Source organism: Euprymna scolopes, chromosome 25 (genome assembly GCF_053919585.1).
Source record: "Euprymna scolopes isolate OS-2025 chromosome 25, ASM5391958v1, whole genome shotgun sequence".
Taxonomy (NCBI): domain Eukaryota; kingdom Metazoa; phylum Mollusca; class Cephalopoda; order Sepiida; family Sepiolidae; genus Euprymna; species Euprymna scolopes.
The window spans coordinates 25285378-25308255 of NC_136506.1; the positions used below are offsets into that span (position 1 = coordinate 25285378).

General features: G+C 38.0%; 1 protein-coding gene across 1 annotated transcript in view; it reads left to right on the top strand.

Moving 5' to 3' along the window:
• The window catches only part of LOC145247297 (histone-lysine N-methyltransferase SETMAR-like), a 121308-nt gene that overhangs the window by 97295 nt on the left and 1135 nt on the right, over nt 1–22878 (top strand). The window lies entirely within an intron of this gene.

Here is a 22878-nt window from a genome sequence, read left to right on the forward strand (position 1 = left end):
TATACTCTCGTATATAAATGTATGTGAGTAAATGAAGTAGTTATATATATATATATGTATATATATATATATACATATATATATATATATATATATATATATATATATATATATATATATATATAGTGGTTTTTGTTTTGATTTTTTAAACGATAGTAATGTTTATGTCTCCGCCTCGGAGACCAGTGTTTTTCTTAGAAAGTCGCCCATTTTTTATTTGGACGTATTATTTATTTATTTATTTATTGTTTCCGTAGATAACTGTTTAATATATATATATATATATATATATATATATATATATATATATATATATATATATAAAATTCACCCCCAACCCTCCTGCATCCACCTTTATAGCCAATTAAAATATATATATATAAATACACCAAACCTCAAAGGAAATGAAAAGGAAAAGAAAACAATAACAATTGCTCCTTATGACAATCGCAATAGAAAGCGCTTGAAAAAAATATGACCGATCAACAACTTCTTCATAATAAGCCTGCCGGCAAATAGAAAAGATATCCAACAAGATCGGGAAAAGGAATAACTCTGTCGTGTTCAATCGAACGTGTCTTAATAATGACCTGCTGCCAATATATATATATATATATATATATATATATATATATATATATATATATATTATTTTAACAAAAACCAAGACATCAAGGAATGGATTGATAGCAACAAATAGTGTATTTCATCGTTAGTTACAATTGTTTCAATACTATTCGGACAAATCCAAACATTATGTCGTATGAAACTTTTCACAAAAACAGCTTTTCTTCAGACTTATTGAATAAAAAAACACTTTAACAATAAAACATTATGGAAACTATTTCCCTTATAAGGAAAAGAAAACACGCGAAAGTATTTCACCTATATCGCATCCTTGCAAAGTATTTTTTTTTAATATTTGTATATTTACGTATTTTCGTATATGCATTTAAAAAAAAAATTCAAACATATATATTATAAAATGTTATCACTAATTACCTATGTTCATTTAATATGTTTTGATGATATTATTCATTGATTTCTTAAATTAAATTTCTTCATTTCTTTATTTAATTTGAATTATTCTTTAATTAGACTAGTCAACTAAGTTAAAATAACCGTATAAAATTTAAAGCCTGTATAATAGTTATTACAAACGATTTGTTATTCGACAAGGAACACACAAGGAAAACTTAGAAGAAAGATATTAACAGTCATTACTTACTGTTTTACTATTATTTTACTGTTTAGCGCATAAATGGAAACTGCAAAATATCAGGCGAATCATGTTTTTTATTTGGTGTATTGGGCTTTTTCATATGGTTTTTAGTATCCTATGAATATTAGTGTTAATAATTATATTCAATAACTGTTCAAACAACCTATACCTCATTTAATTCGCCCTTTATTCTTCTACAGTTTTTCCTGTTTATATTTGACTTTTGATTGAATTATTCTTGTGTTCAAGTCGATTTAAAAAAATTAGCTGCAAATCGAGAAAGCAAAAATAATCTCCGCAGCAACAAATGAGCTTAAATCCACTTAAAAATCTCCATCTTTTAACATCCCTAATCGTAAAATATCCACCTTTTAGCATCTCTAATCGTAATTTTTGTTGTTCCTAGGTTATACAACGTAAAATTTTGTCCATATACCCTGAGTCTCTCTTAGTAATCGTCAGAAGTTCATTAATCTCCACCGTTCTGATTTATCCAATCGTGAAATCGGCTGCAGATTGAAATGTGGTGAGAAAACGGTACGCTTGACTGTGCAAAAGCACCAATGCACCGGTAGTGTTCGTGATGCCCCTAATTATAGTTGTCCTGCAGTTACTTCTTGCAGTAAAGACATTGCTATCAAAATCCGCAGCCTCAAAAACAGATTTAGAAACGGTCCCCAAATCCAACAGTATTGTAATCTTGTTAAAAAGTGCTCTCTTTCTGCAGTAAAGAACAGATTGAAGGAATTTAATTGGCGAGGCTGTGTTCCAAGATGCAAGTCAATGTTTTCTGTTAAGAACAGAAAGCGCCGTCTGGAAATCGTCAGATGCAATGAAGATCATAACTTTTCATATTGGTCGAAAGTGCTTTCTAGCGACGAAAGCAAGTTCAATAGGCTAGGAAATGATGGTAGGCAGTACGTCCGTAGAACGAAGGAGGAAGAATTTAATCCTAGGTGCACAGTTTCAACTCTGCAAGGTGGCGGAGGCTCAGTTTTGGTATAAGTGTTATTGGTGCCAATGGTCTAAAACCTATAGGTTGCTTGCAAGGTCGAATAAATTCGACCAAGTGCATTAATATATTGACTGAGCATTTTCTACTCTACTTGGACCGGAATTTGGGTGATAATCCCATATTCATACAGGATAAAGCTCACATTCACACACCTGGAATTATCAAGAGGTTTCTTGCAGAGCATGATATTCCGTGTTTGGATTGGCCTGCAAAATCTCCAGGCCTCAATCCTATCGAAAACGTACGGTATTACATCAAGCAATAATCACGCAATGATGAAATTTCAAATCTGGAAGAACTTTGGACAAAAATTAAAGAGACTAATTCAAAAGAATGCCCCAAAATTTGCAGACTGTCAACTTGCAAAAGTATAATGCTACTAATATTAACGTGTTCATTGTATTTGTGTTGTAATTATATTCTAATTGTATGGTGTTTCTTTTTACCTTCTCGATTTAAAGTATTATTTTTTTAAATTGACGTTAACATTAGGATACTTCAGTTAAAAGTCAAATATGAACACGTTAAATTATGGAGTAATAAACGTTGAATCAAATGAGGTATAGGTTGCTTAAACAGTTACATTCAATTTGGCTTAAATTTACGGTTTTTGAAAAGAATACAATTGCGGACTTTCGTTTTGAGGGCACAGTATATTCTTCTTCTTTTTCTTCTTCTTGCTCGTCCGTCGAAATCGACGATGACCAAGGTATCAATCAATTCGGCGTCAGGGGTTTGTGGGTCCTGAGATGGCTGATGAGGCCAATCCGTGCTCGGCAGACTCTTCCACACTCTGGACACGTGAAGGCGGTATCGGCAGGCTGTGAACCGGCAGCTCTCTCCTTCCTCCTCTTGCGCTTCTGCTGGTCGTGTGTCATGCGTTGATTCTCTGCCCTGTCGGCTCCTAGGCTGATGACGCAACGCCAGGCCGAACGTTTAGCAGCGCGACTCTCCCAAGACTGGGGGCTGATGTCAAAGTCTTTTAGGGACGTTCTCAGACAGTCTTTATATCGTTTCTTTTGGCCCCCTGCATTCCGCTTTCCCTGGCTGAGTTCCCCATAGAAAAGTTGTTTGGGGATTCGGCTGTCGTGCATGCGATAGACATGGCCTGCCCACCGGAGCTGGGTTTTGCGGATTATGGTGGTGATGGTATGGAGCCCCGCGCGCTTCAAGACTTCTGTGTCAGGAATTCTGTCTTGCCAGCGGATGTTGAGAAGATTACGGAGGCATCTGAGGTGGAAGCCATTCAACTGTTTTTCATGTCTTTTATATGGCGTCCAAGTTTCGCAGGCGTAGAGTAGGGTTGTCAGGACGACCGCTCGGTATACTTTCAGTTTGGTTGCGAGTGTAATGCCTCTCCTCTTCCACACATTGTCTCTAAGTCTTCCAAATGCACTGCTCGCTGTGGAGATCCTATGGTTAACCTCAATGTCAATGTTGGCGGTGCGGGAGAGGGTGCTGCCAAGGTAGGTGAATTGCTCCACAGCATGGATCTTCTGTCCTTTGACAGTGATGCCGGGTTCATGGTATGCATCTCCTGGGGCGGGTTGGTACATAACTTCTGTCTTCTTTGTACTGATGGTGAGACCAAAGTTGTCACAACTGGTGGAAAATCCGTCCATTTGAGGTTGCATCTCTATCTCATTTGGGGCATTAAGGGCACAGTCATCGGCAAAGAGAAGGTCTCTGATGATGGTTTCCCTCACTTTCGTGACTGCCTGCATTCGCCTGATGTTAAACAATTCCCCGTCACATCTGTACTTGATGACAATGCCAGAGTGACTGTCTTTGAAAGCGTCCTGGAGCATGGAAAACCATGCTGAAGAGCGTCGGGGCTAAGACACAGTCCTGCTTGACCCCGTTGGTCACAGGGAAGGGTTCTGAGGGGTCGCCGTCATCCAGGACACGAGCGGTCATGCCCTCATGGAACTGCCTGACAATGGCGATGAACCTGTCTGGACAACCAAATTTTTTCATGATCCGCCAGAGGCCATTTCGGCAAACAGTGTCGAAGCCCTTGGTCAGGTCGACGAACGTGGTGTAGAGGCCCCGGTGCTGCTCGACACACTTCTCCTGCAGTTGGCGTGCAGCAAAGATCATATCAGTCGTCGCGCGGCCCGCTCGAAAGCCACACTGGCTCTCGGGAAGAAGACCATCTTCAAGGTGCACCAGCAGGCGGTTGAGAAGGACGCGGGCCAGGATTTTCCTGGCGATGAAAAGAAGGGATATCCCGCGGTGGTTGTCACATGACTGACGATTTCCCTTGCGTTTGTAAATGTGAACGATAGTAGCATCACGAAAATCTTGCGGTAATTCTTCACTCTCCCACATGGATTGGAAGAGATCTGTTAGTCTTAAAAGCAGTGTAGGTCCACCAGCTTTGTATACTTCTGCTGGAATTGAGTCGGGGCCGGGGGCCTTCCCAGAGGAAAGTTGCTTGATGGCTTTGCTTACTTCCTCTGACGAGGGTGGGATGTCGAGCTCCTCGTTGATAGGCTCCTGGCGTAGTCGATCGATGGCTTCATCGTTGATGGAAGATGGTCGGTTTAGCACACTGTTAAAGTGCTCCGCCCATCTATCAAGGATCTCCTTTTTGTCATTCAAGACAGTTGTTCCATCGGAGCTAAGCAGGGGGGAGGAGCTAGAGGACTGGGGACCGTAGACAGCCCTCAGCGCATCGTAACACTTCCTCATATCCTGGCTATCGGCATGCTCCTGGATCTCATCTGCTTTGGCGCTGAGCCAGGCATCCTGCATGGAGCGGAGTCTGGCCTGCACCTTGCTGCGGATGTTGATGAAGGCAGCTTTCTTTGCAAAACACTTGGGGTCACTCTGATGTGCACGGAGAAGTTGGCGTTTCTCCTCCAGGAGGGGCTGAATCTCAGAGTCATTTTCATCAAACCAGTCCTGGTGCTTCTTTTGCTTGGGTCCAATGATTTCGAGAGCGATGGAGTAGGTGGAGTCTCTGAGGTGTGCCCACTGATCTTCAATAGTGTCCGAGATGGTGAGGGGGACAGATAGCTTGTCTTTGATTGCTTCCTGTAGCTCATGGATGACATCTGGACTTTTAAGTTTTTCTAGGTCAAGGCGCTTTGTGACTTTCTGGCCCTGAGGCCGCCTCTTGGGTTGGATGTAGAGGCACATTTTGGATATGATCAGGCACAGTATATACACACACACACACACACATATATATATATATATATATATATATATATATATATATATATATAATGCAAAATTCAAAATTTAACGCCTTCAATATAAAAACAAGTACAGATTGTTTTCAATAAACTAGTATAGCTCTTTATTAAAATTAAATTTGATATTTCGATTCGTAATAGAATCTGCATCAGGAAATACAGGTTTTTCTTTTATTCTTACGTACCGTTTATTAGTTGGGTTAGAGTTAAGGTAAAGCTCAAGGAAACATGAGAGGCTGTCGTTATGAGACAATTAGGGAGATGAAAGAAGCCGTGACGAGGGTCATTGGCACACACACACACACACACACACACAAGAGGACTTCCATAGGGCTTGCCAGAAGTTGTTGGAACGGTACAATAAGTGCATTGCAACCGGAGGAGATTACTTCGAAGGAGACTAGAGTTTCATGTGTGTGTGGCGTGACCGCCTCTGGGAGCGGTGGAGCTCCCCATTGGGGGGGGGAGATTGAGACCCATGAAACACTGAGTAAGGCCGGGCAACTATGCTGGTATTAACTGTAAAGCATCATTGGGTGCCCGGTCAGCGGCGGGTAATCTAGTTGAAAGGATGAAGTTATGGTGTTTTTGGAAAACAGATGGATTTATTGTATTTTTGGAAAACAGATGAATTTATTGTGTTTTTTGTAAAACAGATGAATTTATGTTGTTTTTTTGAAAAACAGATAGATTTATTGTGTTTTTGGAAAACAGATAGATTTGTTGTGTTTTTTGGAAAACAAATGAATTTATTTTGTTTTTGGAAAACAGATGAATTTATTGTGTTTTTGGAAAACAGATGAATTTATTGTGTTTTTGGAAAACAGATGAATTTATTGTGTTTTTTTGTAAAACAGATGAATTTATTGTGTTTTTGGAAAACAGATAGATTTGTTGTGTTTTTGGAAAACAAATGAATTTATTTTGTTTTTGGAAAACAGATGAATTTATTGTTTTTGGAAAACAGATGGATTTATTGTGTTTTTGGAAAACAGATGAATTTATTGTGTTTTTAGAAAACAGATGGATTTATTGTGTTTTTGGAAAACAGATGAATTTATTGTGTTTTTTGTAAAACAGATGAATTTATTGTGTATTTTGAAAAACAGATAGATTTATTGTGTTTTTGGAAAACAGATACATTTGTTGTGTTTTTGGAAAACAAATGAATTTATTTTGTTTTTGGAAAACAGATGAATTCATTGTGTTTTTGGAAAACAGATGGATTTATTGTGTTTTTGGAAAACAGATGAATTTATTGTGTTTTTTTGGAAAACAGATGAATTTATTGTGTTTTTGGAAAACAGATAGATTTATTGCGTTTTTGGAAAACAGACGAGTTTATTGTGTTTTTGAAACACAGATATATACTATTATACTATTACTAAAAGTGTCCATACGAAAAAGTCTGAAAACTTAATAAAAGCAAATCGTATATTTAAAATATAGTTTTATAATCGATTATATACACACACACGCACGCACACACACACACACACACACACACATATATATATATATATATATATATATAATTGGTAAGAGTTATGTGATTCCATGCAAATGTTGAAACAATGAAAGCCAACAATAAACTTTCAAACAAAATCCAAGTCAAATTTTGCAAACTACAAATATTTCCGATATTTATATTTATTGATGACAAATGCCTTTATGTTCAATATCTTTATAGGCCTCCTTGACTTTTTAGACAACTAAATGTTCCCCTACAGCCAAATACGATCGCGTGGCCCTCATGGAGAGGCAAGCAACTGTGGAGAGCGCGGCATACGGACTATTTTCTTTATTTTGTACATTTTGAATTTAAGGATTTCTATGTCGACAAGGGGCCCAACCTATTTCCTATAGTTTAGCTATCAAATGTTTGCTTTTCGTTCAACTAGAAATATATATGTGGGCGAAAATGTCTCCTTTTCCATTGTAAGGCATTTAATTTAGTGTGAATGTATTTTTATTGTCGCCTGCGCGTGCGCATGTTTCGAAACGGGAATATAAATTTAATTAAAATGAAAATGAAAAAAAAAAAAACAAATAAAAAACATGTTAACATTGATTTTTTTTCCTTTACTTAATATAATTCGTCTAAGGATGACGTCATTCGATTTGGTAGCAACTCACGTGAATTTGTTCTATTTCTACGCTTCTATTGTCCTCATCACTGCATTTTCTGTTAAGTTGATTAATATCATGCTGCCCACAACCACATTCAAAATAGTTCTTGTCTTAATATATTTGTAACAACAAACAAAGGAAAGAAATAACTAAATATGCGGGTCGGCATTTTTTTTTCTTTTTTAACAAAAGTTTTTATTAGCGTAACTTTCCCGTCTCGACACTACCGAAATAGTGTCTCACCCGGTGTACACTTTTCTTCTTCCTCCGGCCGCATGTCAGTCACAGCCGGCCCATTCTCATTTTCGACTTTACACGTCCATCTTCTTCGACCTTGACTTTCTTTTTCCCGACCATGTTGTGCATTTTTTCTCGTTTTTCCTTTTTCTTCTCGCGCACACTTCCTAATTTGCATATGCTATTTTTTGGCTGCTGCTGCTAATCTTTTCGCAAGCCAGCCATCCTTCGCTGCGGTTGATATTCTTCCACGCACTCATATGCTATATGTTATATACTGCCCAAACTTTAATTGAATAACACGTTCCATAGTTGTCTAACTGACGAGATGGGCCAGTCTAATCTGATTTTAGGATTTTAATTTTAGATGGAAACTTTTCGGGGGGCCGATTTTAAAGAGACATTTTTAAGGAAACAGTTTAAGATAATACCATAGTGTGACAAAACTGTCTTCGAAATTTAGTAGAAGATGACCTTTTCTGCCTCTCTACTTCCTCTTTTTCACAGAAGAGACATTGCGAGTCTGTTTCTGGTGCATCGATACATTTATGGTAGATATTCGACTGAGCTCCAATCTATGGTTCCTTCCCGTTAAACGTTCACAACAAATACTCGCCTAGCTGCAACAATCGCTAACAACTTTCTTTACTTCTTATCTGTGTCCAAAACCAAACGAAAATTCCATGAGCAAAGTTGATTTCCTAGAGCTGTCCGTCTGTGGAACGCAAAATCGTTTATCTGCTTCTCAGCTGACTATAACACGGTACTCTACAGATTACTGACTCAGATCGGTTAATGTGTATAAATTTCTATTGAGTCGTCTACTTAGATAATCTAGCCCTACTCAAGTTCCAACGTGCCTGATCTTAACTCACCATCTATATAACACTTAACCCTTATACTTGAGTGGTATCTGGGCCTTGATAAGTGGTGACCTTCCAAATAAAAAAATCTGATCGCCTCGATGTCTGTGTGATTAGTATCAGCCTCGCATATGGCCTGATGATTAACATAATTTTGACATTTTAAACATCTTAAATGAACATATATATATATATATATATATATATAGAGAGAGAGAGAGAGAGAGAGAGAGAGAGATACATACATACATACATACATACATACATACATACATGCATAGAGAGAGAGAGAGAGAGAGAGAGAGAGAAAGAGAGAGAAAGAGATTTATTCATTTATTCAATAAGGTCATGCACCAATTAGTGAGAAAATGTATAGCTTTATTGAATAAATGAATAAATCTATATATATATATATATATATATATATATATATATATATATATATTAATATATATATATTAGTATATAGTTTTTATATCTTCATTTTTCTTCTTTATTTACACACACAAATACACACACACATACACACATACACACACAGATATATATATATGTATATATGTATATATATATGTATATATATATATAGATAGATAGATAGATAGATAGATATACATATACATATACATATACTAGTAGGTCACCCGGCGTTGCCTGGTCATAAAGTACGCATAAATATTATATTTTAATTAATGGAGATTTCTTATTTATTATGATTATATTTACTAACTATTCATTTCACGTCTGTGACATAACTTGTTTTAGTGCGTGGAAAAATATCAGCAGGAACTGTAGGATAGCTGGCTTGCGAAGATATGTTTACCCGTGGATGTCTTAGTAATCCCGCTGACACAAAGGTACGATTCGTTCGAAGTCTGGAGTGAGAAATTAAAGGTCATGAATTACAAAAGTCAGAAAATTCGTAACAAAAGTTCGCACTCAACTACGTAAATTACATTTGATTGAAATTTGATTCAATCATTTCGTATGAATCTGATGATTCCACTGTTGTCATTGGTTTCTAGATAAATTTTCCTTTTAGAAACACATTGAGTACTTACAGCAGTAATCGCGTGAAGGATGCTAAACATTCTAGGTTCAAGTGTGTCTGCAAAACGAACAAGATTCGACCTCGGCACACCCGTTAACCACTCAGCAACCGTCATCTATCGGATTGTAATAAATTGCGGGGAAAAAGTTTTGGAAGGAAACGGACGTTGTCTTTTACGTAGACGGTATTCTCAGATCATAGCGTTCATTTTACTCAAATAGTAAGAACGTGCAGGTTCGTTCCTACCGAACCACTTATTAATCACTCCGCGAGTGAGGGCATGCTAGATCAAAAGAAAATAGATCTTTATAATGTAACATCTGTACATTCGGGACCCAACACGTTGTAGAATTCGTCGCAAAGGAGATCAAAACAAGGATAACTCGACTCACGTGATCTGTCTGCGTACACTCTATCTTTTTTTTTTATATCGTTTCCTTTTCTAGCTTGTCATCTCGCACACGGCTTGGTCATTTGCATACAGCTGCCATACACGCGTCCATGTTCTGTATCAACTGTTACAAATACTTCCAGGCTCGTGCGTAAACTCTTGGGACGCAAGGAGCACTTTCTCTACCAGGCTTGTCGTGACTGAATACATATACAGCCAGCGCTAAAAGTTGGCATTATATGCGGGAAAAGTGACTCTACAGTATGTTCTTTGTTTTATGATCTCACCATTAAAAGTTGTAGAAGACGCATAGCAATTTGGTTTATGAAACATTAAGTTTTTTCGATCGAGCAACATTTAGCGCCGAAGATATCTGATACGTAATAATAGTATATCGACGTTTCTATAGAATACGAAGCACACTACACCGACTTAGATTTCCGGAAATAGCCGGAAAATTTAAATCAAACCTAGTTGCAGTCAAATCATTTATTTTTTATCATTAAAAGTGGAAGATGACTGTGGTTAAGTGGTTAATGAACATCATTAACGCTCCTACCATGAGGAATTTTTCTTAGATTTTGTTTATTTAATGAAAACTAGCAGGGAGACCTTACGTTGACCGGGAATTAATAATCTCGATATTATTTCCAGCCGTCTAGCACTTCTATATGACACTGGAAGGAAACAGTACCGATTCAGGAGAGATATGGTTGGTGATTGCGCAACCCTTGCTTACAATTACTCGCGCAGGTGCTCTTGCAAGGAGTCTCTTGGGAATGAACGGATGGGTTGGTCAAGTAAGGTTAGGTTAGGATTGAGCTAGGGTTAATTTAGATTTAGGCTAAAGGTTAGAATAAACGTTGAATAATAAATGGGTATCCCCCGTACAGTTTTCCTTCATGCAGACGAAAAACTGTTTCGTTTGTTTCCGGTGGGTTCCGGTAAGAGTAAGTTTAATTGGTTCGTACCAATTAGAAGTACAATTATATAATTAGGCAGGAGTCGGCTTAAGGCTCTCAAAACTAAGGCCACAATTTCCAACGTGGGCCCACGGCCTAATCCTAATACGGCTTAATGTTGCGGCCGATGTATACATATCGACCTCCAAAATCAAAACTCGTTTGTACGCACATCGTCTACGCATCAATAAAAACAAATAAACCAATCAAAGAACTTTCTGAATTTATTCGAAATGGTCTTCCTGAGAGACAGTTCCATCCCTTAAAAATGCCGATTTTTTTTTTTTTTTTTCAATAAACCAGCCGAGCCGAAATCCACGGACTTGATGCCGCCTCGGCGTCCCTCCATTATGTTTCGAGCCTGCTGGTATGGCAACTCACGCATACTGACAGTTACAAAGTGCTACACACACACACACACACACACACACACTCACAAACTGCTTAAATCTCTTCATTGTCGTCTGCTCATTTAAAACAACTTAATCACTGAAAATATTTCTTCGAAATCGGCTGATCCAAAAATACATCGAGTAAAATAAATAACCCTCAAAACTAATGAGGGGCACTCTACCAAAAGTATCGTTGATTAGTAATTATTTTTAAGTGACCGTCTTCTATGTGAAGGTTTAATCCTTTCAACAGACGTAAAAAATAAACGTTGACAAATAAATGCTTGCCTTCTATACAGTTCCTCTCATGCGGACGAAAAACTGCTTCGTTTGTTTCCGGCTACTTCCGGAAACCTATTTCAGTAAGTGTCGGTTTAATTAGGTCGCACTCAGTAAAAGTGCAATTTTACGAGGTGCCTTAAATAAGTATCTAGACTTCTTTCGCATGGGGTCTTGTATTGATAGTACACACATGAAACTGTAGTTCCCTTCGAAGTAATCTCCTCCGGCTGCAAAGCATTTGTTGTCCCATTCCAACAACTTCTGTTAGGCCCTATGGAAGTCCGCTTATGTGAACGTGTCAATGACTCTCGTCATAGCCTCTTTAATCTCTTCAGTTGTCTCATAACGACAGTCCATAAGGTTTTCCTTGAGCTTAAGGAATAACCAAAAGTCATTATGAGCAAGGTCTGGACTATAGGGAGGGTGAGAAACTGTCTTTATGCTCAACAAATAGTCTGTGACAAGAATGGAACACCTTTGACACAAACTATGAGCAAATCTTCCGCATCTTAAGTTCCTCACAAATAATGGTGTGAACAGTTCCCACACCGAAATCAAATTGTGCATTTATTGTCTCCATAGATACACGACGGTAATTATCCATGAAATTCTTTATTACACCAATCAACTCTGGTGTTCTTACTTTCTTACTTCTCCCACACCTGTCATCATTCCTCACGGACTCCCTGCCTCCTTTGAATCTCTTATACTATTCCAAAACTGATGCTCGATTCATGCAAGATGGTCCAACACTAGTCTGAAACATTCCATACGTTTCTTTGGCATTTTTCTTTTTCAAATTTAAAGCAGAATTTTATTACTTATCGTTCTTCTATGTTCTTCTCACGTCTAGATTGCATTTTTGAAATTCACCAGCTGAGACAATCAGGCTTTGGTAGACTGTATTCCAATTCCTGCTGTAGCTGTTCACTTGAACCTGAAATGATAAAAATTGGTCTGTCATCTTATACGATGTATAGAAATAACATAATGAATTTCCAAGATTCTATGACAATTTTAAATTCCTGTACAAAAGGTCTGTAAACTTATTAAAGACACCTCATATATAAGTAGGCAAGATAAGTAGGCAAGATTCGATTTAATGCTCGCAAAACTAATTACAGATTTTCCAACATGGATTCACGGCCTAATCGTTAATATCGTCTATTCGGGCATCTCAATACATACAACAAAGCTTCTTTCTTAGAACTGCACGCCTGTGGAACTCTGTTCCGTCTGCCTGCTTCCCATCTGACTACAACTTAGATGTGTTCAAGTCCAACGTTAACAAATTCCTAATGAACCGCCCCTTAAGTAAACACTTCATCAAATCTCCACACTAACGTAATGTACTTGCAATAACCCTTATCCCTGAGTTGGTTCCGGGCCTTGATAAGTGGTGACCACTATGTAAAAAAAACAAAAAAAAAAAAAACAGCATTTCGCAGAAGCTAGCCTGTTCATATAAGACGGGGATACGTCTTCGACTATCAATCTGACAGAGGTTGGGCAATTTTGAAAGTAGTCCTTCTGTCTTACTGACGTGTGGTTCTATATAATCCTAGGAGATACACTTTTTTCAAACTTTACATTCACTCTTTGAGGAGAAGTTGCAAATCGCTTGAGGCGCCCTTAAGAAAATAATTCATGAAAATAAAACTGGAAAGATAAATAAGATACCAGGTCAGCATATATTTTTTTTTAACAAAAGCACTTAATTACCGTTACTCTCCCGTTTGGACATCAATTAAAATGTCTCTCACTGTCACATGTCCATCTAACCTTACACGCGTTTCTTTTTTTCCTTCAACTGCACGCTGGCCACAGCTGGCCTATTCTAGCCTTTACTTTACACATCCCTCTCCTTCTTCTGCGTTGACTTTTTTTTCAACCACGTGGTGCCCTTTGCCCCCTCTTTCTCCACACGTAAGCTAGCGCACAATTTGCATACACGTTCATCACTGCTCCTGCTGTTAATACAATCGCTTGCCATATACCCTTCCGCTGCTGCTGATATTTTCATACGCGCTCTGCTACACAGGAAATGTCGACAGGGATTCTCAAGCAGTTTTTTATATGCAAAAGTTCCTTTCCTCTAGTGCACGCGCGTTTTACTCCTCGGCTGATCTTTTGTCTAAGCTTATCAGGAAGTGAATAACTTCTACTCGATCATGACAGTTTTAAAATTGTTTAAAGATTCTCAAAGTCCTCAAAGATTTAACATCAGCCGAAACGTTGTTAAACATAACAAGAAAGATGAGAATAGTAGTTCGAATAATCGAACTGACCTAAAATTGATTTTTGAGTCTTTGTTCTGAAGTCGATTCCTTCCTCCATTATATTTGGAAACAGACATTTACAAAATTGAAAAAAAAAAAAGGTCAAGTGCTGTTCATTGTATATCGAATTAGCGAAATAGATTCTTGGCGGGAAGGAACAAACACAGCATTTATAGATCAGAAATGATTACAAATATGGATCGAGCAAGATCGATAATTGATGGATGTTCGCTGATTAGCTCGAAAACTTACAAGTACATCGATTTTTCTTGAGATTTGTTCGGATTGTTTAGATTGAAGCTCTTGTGTAGATGACTTTGCCGGAAGTGCTATGAAGTGTCCATGTTTTACCTTTAAGTTGACACTTGAGCAGAACTTCGAAAATTTCAAAACCATGTGAATCTAATATCTCCGTTTGTTTGCTTGTATATTTTTTTGCTTTGTTTTTGCTCTCTCTCTCTCTCTCTCTCTCTCTCTCTCTCTCTCTCTCTCGCTCTCTCTCTTTCTCTCTCTCTCTATATATATATCTGCAAGATGACGCATAGGTTAATTTATTTTATTATTTATCTTACGTCTAGCGGGGCCACCCGGACTTGCCGAAAAGTAGAATGCGCTTAAATATAATTTAATCCGTGCAGCTTTCGTATTTATTGTTACAAAGCCAATTCTCTATTGAACGTTGTATTGTACCTAGTATATAATATTCATTTCAAAAGTTTAGAAACAGTGACATTGGTGCCATCAGCTAGAATCAAACCAGAACATTCAGAGCTTCAGCCACGTACTCTACTATCGAGAGATAGATTAGAAATATTTAATATCAAACGCCTTGAAAGAATGAATTCAATTCGAGCACGTGCAGAAAGAAATATAAAGATGTCGGCAAGTTGAAATGAACATTTTGCATTTCAACTCCTTGACCTATTTCTGTACGCGTTATTCATCCATCTAAACAAGCTCGTAGGAAAATATCAGCAGCGGCGAAGAATGGCTGGCTTCCAGAGAGATTATCAGCAGCAGCGAAGAATGGCTGGCTTCCGGAGAGATTATCAGCAGCAGCGAAGAATGGCTGGCTTCCAGAGAGATTATCAGCAGCAGCGAAGAATGGCTGGCTTCCAGAGAGATTATCAGCAGCAGCGAAGAATGGCTGGCTTCCGGAGAGATTATCAGCAGCAGCGAAGAATGGCTGGCTTCCAGAGAGATTATCAGCAGCAGCAGTATCCGAAAACACGCAAATATGCAACTTAGGAAGTGTGCGCAAGAGGAAAAAAGAGAAAAGGGACAGTACGTGCCCGGGAGACAAATAATATTGATGCCAAAGACAATGAACGTGTGAATGTGACGGCAGGAAATAGCTGGCTGTGGCTGGCGTGAGGTCGGGAGAAAAAAAGGAGGTGCACCGGGCGAGATGGACGATGGCGAGAGACTTTTAAGTGGTGTCGGAACAATTATTACGGGAATAAAAAAAACTTTTGTTGAACAAAAAGAAAAAATGCTGACCCGGATTTTTATGTATTTCTTTATTTCCTCTTGTTTGTATGTAACGACAACGTTACATACAAACAACGTTACATACAACGTTACATACAACGTTACGTACAAACAACGTTACATACAAACAACGTTACATACAAACAACGTTACATACAAACAACGTTATGTAGGTATTCCTTGGTGTGTGTACTATTTCCTGTTAATTTTAGTTATATGTGATCAGTAGTTTAAGAGTTTAAGTTAAATACACACAGACAGACACGCACGCATATATCTACTGTTTTATTAATATAGATAATTATACTTTCCAGGCCACATAAATCTGGCGACGAGGAACTCGAATTCATAAAAGAGATATCTACTACGTAGCATTATCACTACTAAACCGGTTTTCGAACAAAAAAAATATACGCATTAAGATAATCTTTCAACTTACGTATAAATCCATCAACAAAAATTTATAAAAAAATAATTTTTATCGGACACCGAGAAAAATGTTCTCAAAATTGTACTTTAAAAAACAATACGATTGTTGTTCCAACATAAACAAGATCAACAGATTCAACAATAACAGAGAAATAAAGAAAGTCTGATCTAAAAACAAGAAAAATGGATCAACCTCAAAAAAGAACAACGAAAAATGAAAGAACACCTACAGTAAAATGTGAACAATAACTGAAAGCAACACAGCGTTTTAGCAGTACAATATATGGAGATCTTTATATTCCTGATGAGGACAAAAGGTTTGACGCTTTCCTTAGAAGGTATACATACCTTTTTTTAAAGTCGATTGCGAAGACTGGCCTGATGCGAAAATATTTCAACTTCTTTTACGAAAAGTAGGAAATAATGAACCCAGCAGATTCATAGATAACATAAAAACAGCGATCTAGAGTTCGTAGAAACCCTGGAGTTACCATCAGAACTTTTCAGCTCCAATACTTCATTGCTCCACAACAGGTGAAAATATGTTAACTAACGAAGATTATCTAGCGTTTGCGCAAGTCACTGTAGCAACGTTAGACTAGCAGAATTATTAGGAGATGATTGTAAACATCTCATTTTCGTTCAGAGACTAGTGGCTGCAAATGCCGAAATCAGACGAAAACTCGAAAGCAAACCCAATCCCACTTTACAAAAAACATGACAAAAGGGTTGTATGCATGAGAAGCGATTATAAAACGATAAAGAAACCGACGTAGCATATGTAAGAAAAGTAAATTATAAATCCAAAAAGAGAAAAAAAGAATATGTCTAATTACATATTTAAAAAAAGGAATAAGCCTAAGCACATTTTTAAAAACAAGTTAAGAAAAATAAATTATTCCCTAGGTCATGTAATCGATGTGAAGGATTTCATTATGAAGATGTTGTCCTTTTCAGAAATAAAACTTGTCAAAATTGCGACACGTTTGACCATAAGTATTCACATCGTAGAAGTAAAAGCAAAGCTAAAAATAAGATTAGACATACAAGATCCAACGAAAAGTCAGACAAAACTTAATAGATGTATGGAAACTAAAGCCGCTTTCAGGACTGCCAGCAACCATTGTAAGAAAGTAATAAAGAACGCAAGAGAGTTGTATGCTCAGTCCGTCAAGTACAAAGTAGCTGAGCAGCGGCTTGGTTCCCACCAGTTTTGGCAAATTGCAAACAGAATCCTGAACAGAAGCGTGTGCTCTATCCCAACTATCATCAATGGACCTGAGTTAATCTCGTCAGCATCAGACAAAGCCAAACACTTTGCCAAGAACTTTGCAGCCAATTCTACCCTTTGCGACCTAGGCCGCCAACCCCCAATATTTCCTCCTGTATCAGAAAGCACACTATGTGATATACAAATATCTGTATGTGATGTTGCCAAGCTAATCAAAAATCTTGATTCCAGTAAAGCAACTGGCCCTGACGGTATTCCAATTATAGTACTCAAAAAACTTCAACCAGAACTAGCACCCATACTTACAAAACTGTTTAAACGTTGTCTTAAGGAGAATTGCTTCCCATCACGCTGGAAAATCTCATCAGTATGCCCTGTATTTAAGAATTCAGGTGATCGTTAATCCCCCTCTCAGTACAGGCCAATAAGTCTCCTGTGCGTAATGAGTAAGTTGCTGGAATCTGTGTTGAATACAGAAGTAATCAACCATCTCAGCAAAAATAACCTTCTTAGTGACACACAATATGGTTTCCGTTCTTCTAGATCTACAGCAGATGTGCTTACAGTTATATCTCATAGGATTAGCGAATCTCTCGACAGAGGCAACCTTTCTAAGGCAATTGCTCTTGACATATCAAAAGCCTTTGATAGGGTATGGCATAAAGGTTTACTTTACAAGATCTCCAGCTATGGTATAGCTGGAAATGTCTTCTCAATTATTAAACCATTTCTCTCTGATAGGTTCATAGAAGTAGTAGTTGATGGGCAAAAATCAGAAGCTCACAGTATAAATGCTGGAGTCCCTCAGGGGTTCATCCTGGGCCCAACTCTTTTCCTGATCTACATTAATGATCTTCCAAATCACATTCTTACATCATTCGTAGACATTTTTGCTGACGATACTACCATCTATGGTAGCACATCTAAGACAGTAAACGACCAAGTTCTCTCCGATTCTCTCTCCTCTGATCTTGATCACGTTGTACAATGGGGAAAGGAGTGGCTGGTTACTTTTAATGCATCTAAAACACTGCTTCTATCTTTACATCATTAACGTTCTGATCCCCATCTGGCATCAATTAAAATGAATGGCTCTCGTCTTGGGGAGGCCTCAAGTTTTGACAGGCTTCTGGGCTTGACCTTTACTCCTGATCTTAAATGGAATACGTACATCAAATCTGTTGCCAAGGCCGCTGGAAAAATGGTGGGATCCGTCTATCGATCCAGTAGATATCCCACTGCTGATGCAATTCTCTATCTACATAAGAGCCAGATACGTCCAAGGATGGAATCCTGTTGCCACATATGGACAGGAGCTGCTAGAAAGACTTGTCCTGCCTTGATAGGGTTCAAAATAGACTTCGTGGCCTGGTGGGAGATGTCCTTTTCTCTTCGCTGCAACCTCTATCTCACAGAAGAGATGTTGCGAGTTTGTCTCTGCTTTATCGTTATTTTCATGGAAAGTGTTCGACTGAGCTTCCATCTATGGTCCCCCCTCGCCAAACTTTCACAAGAAACACTAGACTAGCTGAAAACATTATCAATAATTTTCCCCACTCTTTATCTGTGCCTAAACCTAAACATAGATTCCATGATCAAAGCTTCTTTCTTAGAACTGCACGCCTGTGGAATTGTCTTCCGTTTTCCTGCTTTCCAGCTGTCTATAATATGGTTGTCTTCAAGTCCAACGTGAACAAGTTTCTGATGAGCCGTTCCACTTAAGTTAACAAATTTACCGAACTTCCGTTACTATCGATTACTATATTGTCCTTTTGACTACTCTACACTCTTTAACCCTTATCCTTGAGTGGCCTATCGGCCTTGATAAGTGGTGACGCCTATGTAAAAAAAGGTAAGTACGTAACAGTAAAAATAGTTAAAACAGTTATATTACACTTGTTGACTCGGTCTGATCCTTCCGTTATAAATTAAGATACGTGGAAGATAAATGTCAGCTCGCATTGTGACTGACAATAAAATTAATTTTATTAGCGATTATTTTTACCAGTAAACTTCACCAGGAAAATTAAACATGAAAATTTTGGTACAAAAAACTTCGAGAATTTATTTGGAACGGACGGGATGAACAGTTTAAACTTTTAGGATCGTTCAATAAATACGTTCTTCCAAAACATGAAACCAAATGCTTTGTATTTAAAAGCTGAATCAAAACAAAACTTTCCTGGGGTGTTTTTTATTCAGCTAGATTAGACAGATGCACTAAAATGAAGGCCAATTTCCACGTAAAAGAAAACGCACGACACATTTTTTTAAAAAGCGCTCAATAGAAACGAACGAGGCCTTACAATAACAGTCCTTTCACGTGTGTAGTATTATGCCGAATTCGAATACTCCGACGGCAGTCTCATCCGCTGAAACCATATTATATATTCAAAATGTTTAGGTCGATGTAATCTCCGGCCTTTTTCAGGTCGAACTCAGGAATCTTTATCCCGAAACTGGGAATCTGCACGGAATATTAAAAGAAGCCTTTATTTAATCCACGAGGATTGCATGCTCCCGTTCAGTCAGCGATGACCGGGTAGCAATAATTCGAAACTGTATTCTGACCGTCTCCCTCACAGAGGATTTCATCTTCAACCTCTAGAAGGGTGTGATTTACAACTGAATTTTGGAAGGATTCGTGGCGTTACGGATAAAGTACTTTGTTAAAAGTCCCGTTCAAAATTCCGTGCGGATTACTCATCTCAAAACTTCAGATATATAGATCGATCGATCGATAAATAGATGAGCAGATAATGTGAAATAAAAATACGCAGCTCCAAGCACCGATCTCATATCCCAATAATTGATTTTTTTTTTGTTTTTACCGAGACGTGAGATTCGTGCTTAAGGACGACCCGCATAATGTTGATACTCTTAATGCAACTCATTTCTTTCGCTGCTATCACGTCATACCATCATATATCTTTGATATTATGAGTATATTATAAACAAACTCGGATGTGATCTGAAATGAATTAGAATTGAACAATGCGGAACATTTTACTGGAGCACATCCAAGCGGAAAGGAAGAAAGAACTAATATTCTTAGCATACGCCCATTTAATCTGCGCTGTTATCGATTAAACTGAAGCCCGACAGACCGAAAGGTTCTCATCCGCTATTTAAAAATTCATTTTTAATAGGGTGGATCATCGCTTATGAAGGTCCGAAAACCACTCAAGGATCAAGGTTTAATGAATGACAGGTAAACGGTGAGACAACACCGTGATAATGGAGAGTGATAGAACTTATGTAGGGTGTTTTCAATTAAGAAGACGGCTCAACGGGAACTTGTTTACATCAGACTTTAAAACGGCCATCTTATAGGTAGCTGAGAAGCAGACCTGTGGTATTGTGTTTCACAGACGGGTACTTTAAGGAAATAAACCTTGTTCATGGAACTTACGTTTAGTTTTGGGTACGGGTACATTGTTGTGGGGTATAAATCACCTCTATTTGAGTACTAAGTGGAATCAACCAGTCCTATGAATAACACTGGTTTCAGAGACTAAATGGGGGCATTCATACCAGGTTTAACCGCATGCTACGAACACGTTCCTCTCATACCACTTTAGTGGCTCCTGTATTCTTTATGACTAATGCATATTATATTTTATACACTTTACATTACTTGTGGTTTCTTTCATTTGTGACCCCTAGCACGGGTCTACAGCATACATAATAAGGGAAATTGTGGGCAGTGGTTGTAGCAGACAAGTGTTGGTTGCGAATGTTCTATGGGGAGGCATTTTTTAAATCTAAGCGTGACAAACTGATAGTAATTCTATTTAAACTTAGTCGTGACAGACTGACGAAAATATTATTTGAGACTTAAGCGTGACAGACCCACAAAAATGCTAATTATTTTACCGAAGCATCACTCGCAAACGAAAATGCTATTTCAAACCTGAATGTGATAAACCAATTAATAAATATTTGCACATTTAACATGTGTTTTTTTTTTCACGGTAATCGAGAATAAATAATAAATCTATTATTAAATATTAAGAGATCTATATAGAATCGTAATCAGTAATTGTATTGGAATCGGTAATTTAGTAGGAAATCGGTAATTGTATCGAAATCGGAAGAAAAATATTAGTCCCATTATTAATACACACGCACGCACACACACACACACACACACGCACACACGTTCCAGAAGTAAGGTAACCAGTGAAATATAACGAGATTAATACGATAATACGAGAGTGCTCAATACCGAAGTAGATCAAGTTACTTTCAATTTGTTTTTACATAAGGAACGTGTTGCTACACAGACATGAGCATTTTTTTTTTACACAGTGATCACCACTTATCAAGGCCCGGAAGCCACAAGGGATAAGGGTTATTGCAAGTACATTACGTTAGTGTGGAGATTTGATGAAGTGTTTAATTAAGGGGGCGGTTCATTAGGAATTTGTTAACATTGGACTTGAACACATCCAAGTTGTAATCCGGAGGGAAGCAGGCAGACGGAATAGAGTTCCACAGGGGTGAAGTTCTAAGAAAGAAGCTTTGTTCATGGAATCCGCGTTTTGATTTAGGCACAGATATAGAGTGGGGGAAATTTTTCACAGTGGATTCAGCTAGACGGGTGTTTTTCGTGAAAGATTGACGAGGGGGGACCAGAGATTGGAGTTCAGACGAGCACCTGTCATGGAAATAACGATTAAACAAGGAAAGGCTCGCAACGTCTCTTCTGTGGGAGAGAGGTTGCAGGGTAGAGAAAAGGGCATCCCCCACTAAGCCACGAAGTCTATTTTGTACTCTGTCAAGGCAGAATAGGCTGTTTTAACAGCTCCTGCCCAGATATGGCAACAGTATTCCATCCTTGGACGTACTTGGCTTTTATATGGATAGAGAATTGCATCAGCAGTGAGATATCTTCTGGAGCGGTAGAAGGATCCCACCATCTTTCCAGCGACCTTGGCAACAGACTTGATGTACGTGTTTCGTATTTAATCAAAAATATAATAAATTTATAACTCAAAATATTGCAACAGTAGTCGCTGAAGCGACGTGATTGCGGGAGCTGGATCCCCATTTCCCTCCCCTCTCCCCCTATCTCCATATTAAAAAACGGCCTCCTGCCTAATTTGCTCAGTGGGGAAGCAAATAAATAAATAAAAAAACCAACATATAAGACCTTGGTCAATGTAGGGGCAACCCTTCATACCAATTGTCACTATCCAGCGGGGAGTTGGTCCCCATTTCCCCTTCACTCCTCACATTAAAAATCGGCCTTGTGCCTAATTTGCTCGGTGGGGGAGCAAATAAATACCTCAAAGTGTAGTATCTGTTCTTCAGACGCTGCACTTCCATTTCTTGTTCTCTTTCAATGGAGAAACAATCCTTCACGACTGAGATAATTTTTTTTTATTTGTGTACCTTTTCTCCATGTTAGAAATCGACCCTAGTGTCTCACTCGTTCCCGTGGGGAGGCATTATAAATAGGTACTATGGAACTTACTGTGAAGTTGGATTTTATGTTTTTTCAATTTACATAAAAATAATTTGGCAACTTAAAATAAAGCATATTACGCTTATTTGTATTCTTTAGATTCTGTAGACTACGATTCTCATCTTCAGTTTTATTTGAACAATGCTTCGACTGATGTAACTTCTGACCTCCTTCAAGTGCATCTGTCGAACTCGGAAATCCGTTCTTGAACTCAAGAATCTACTGGAAAT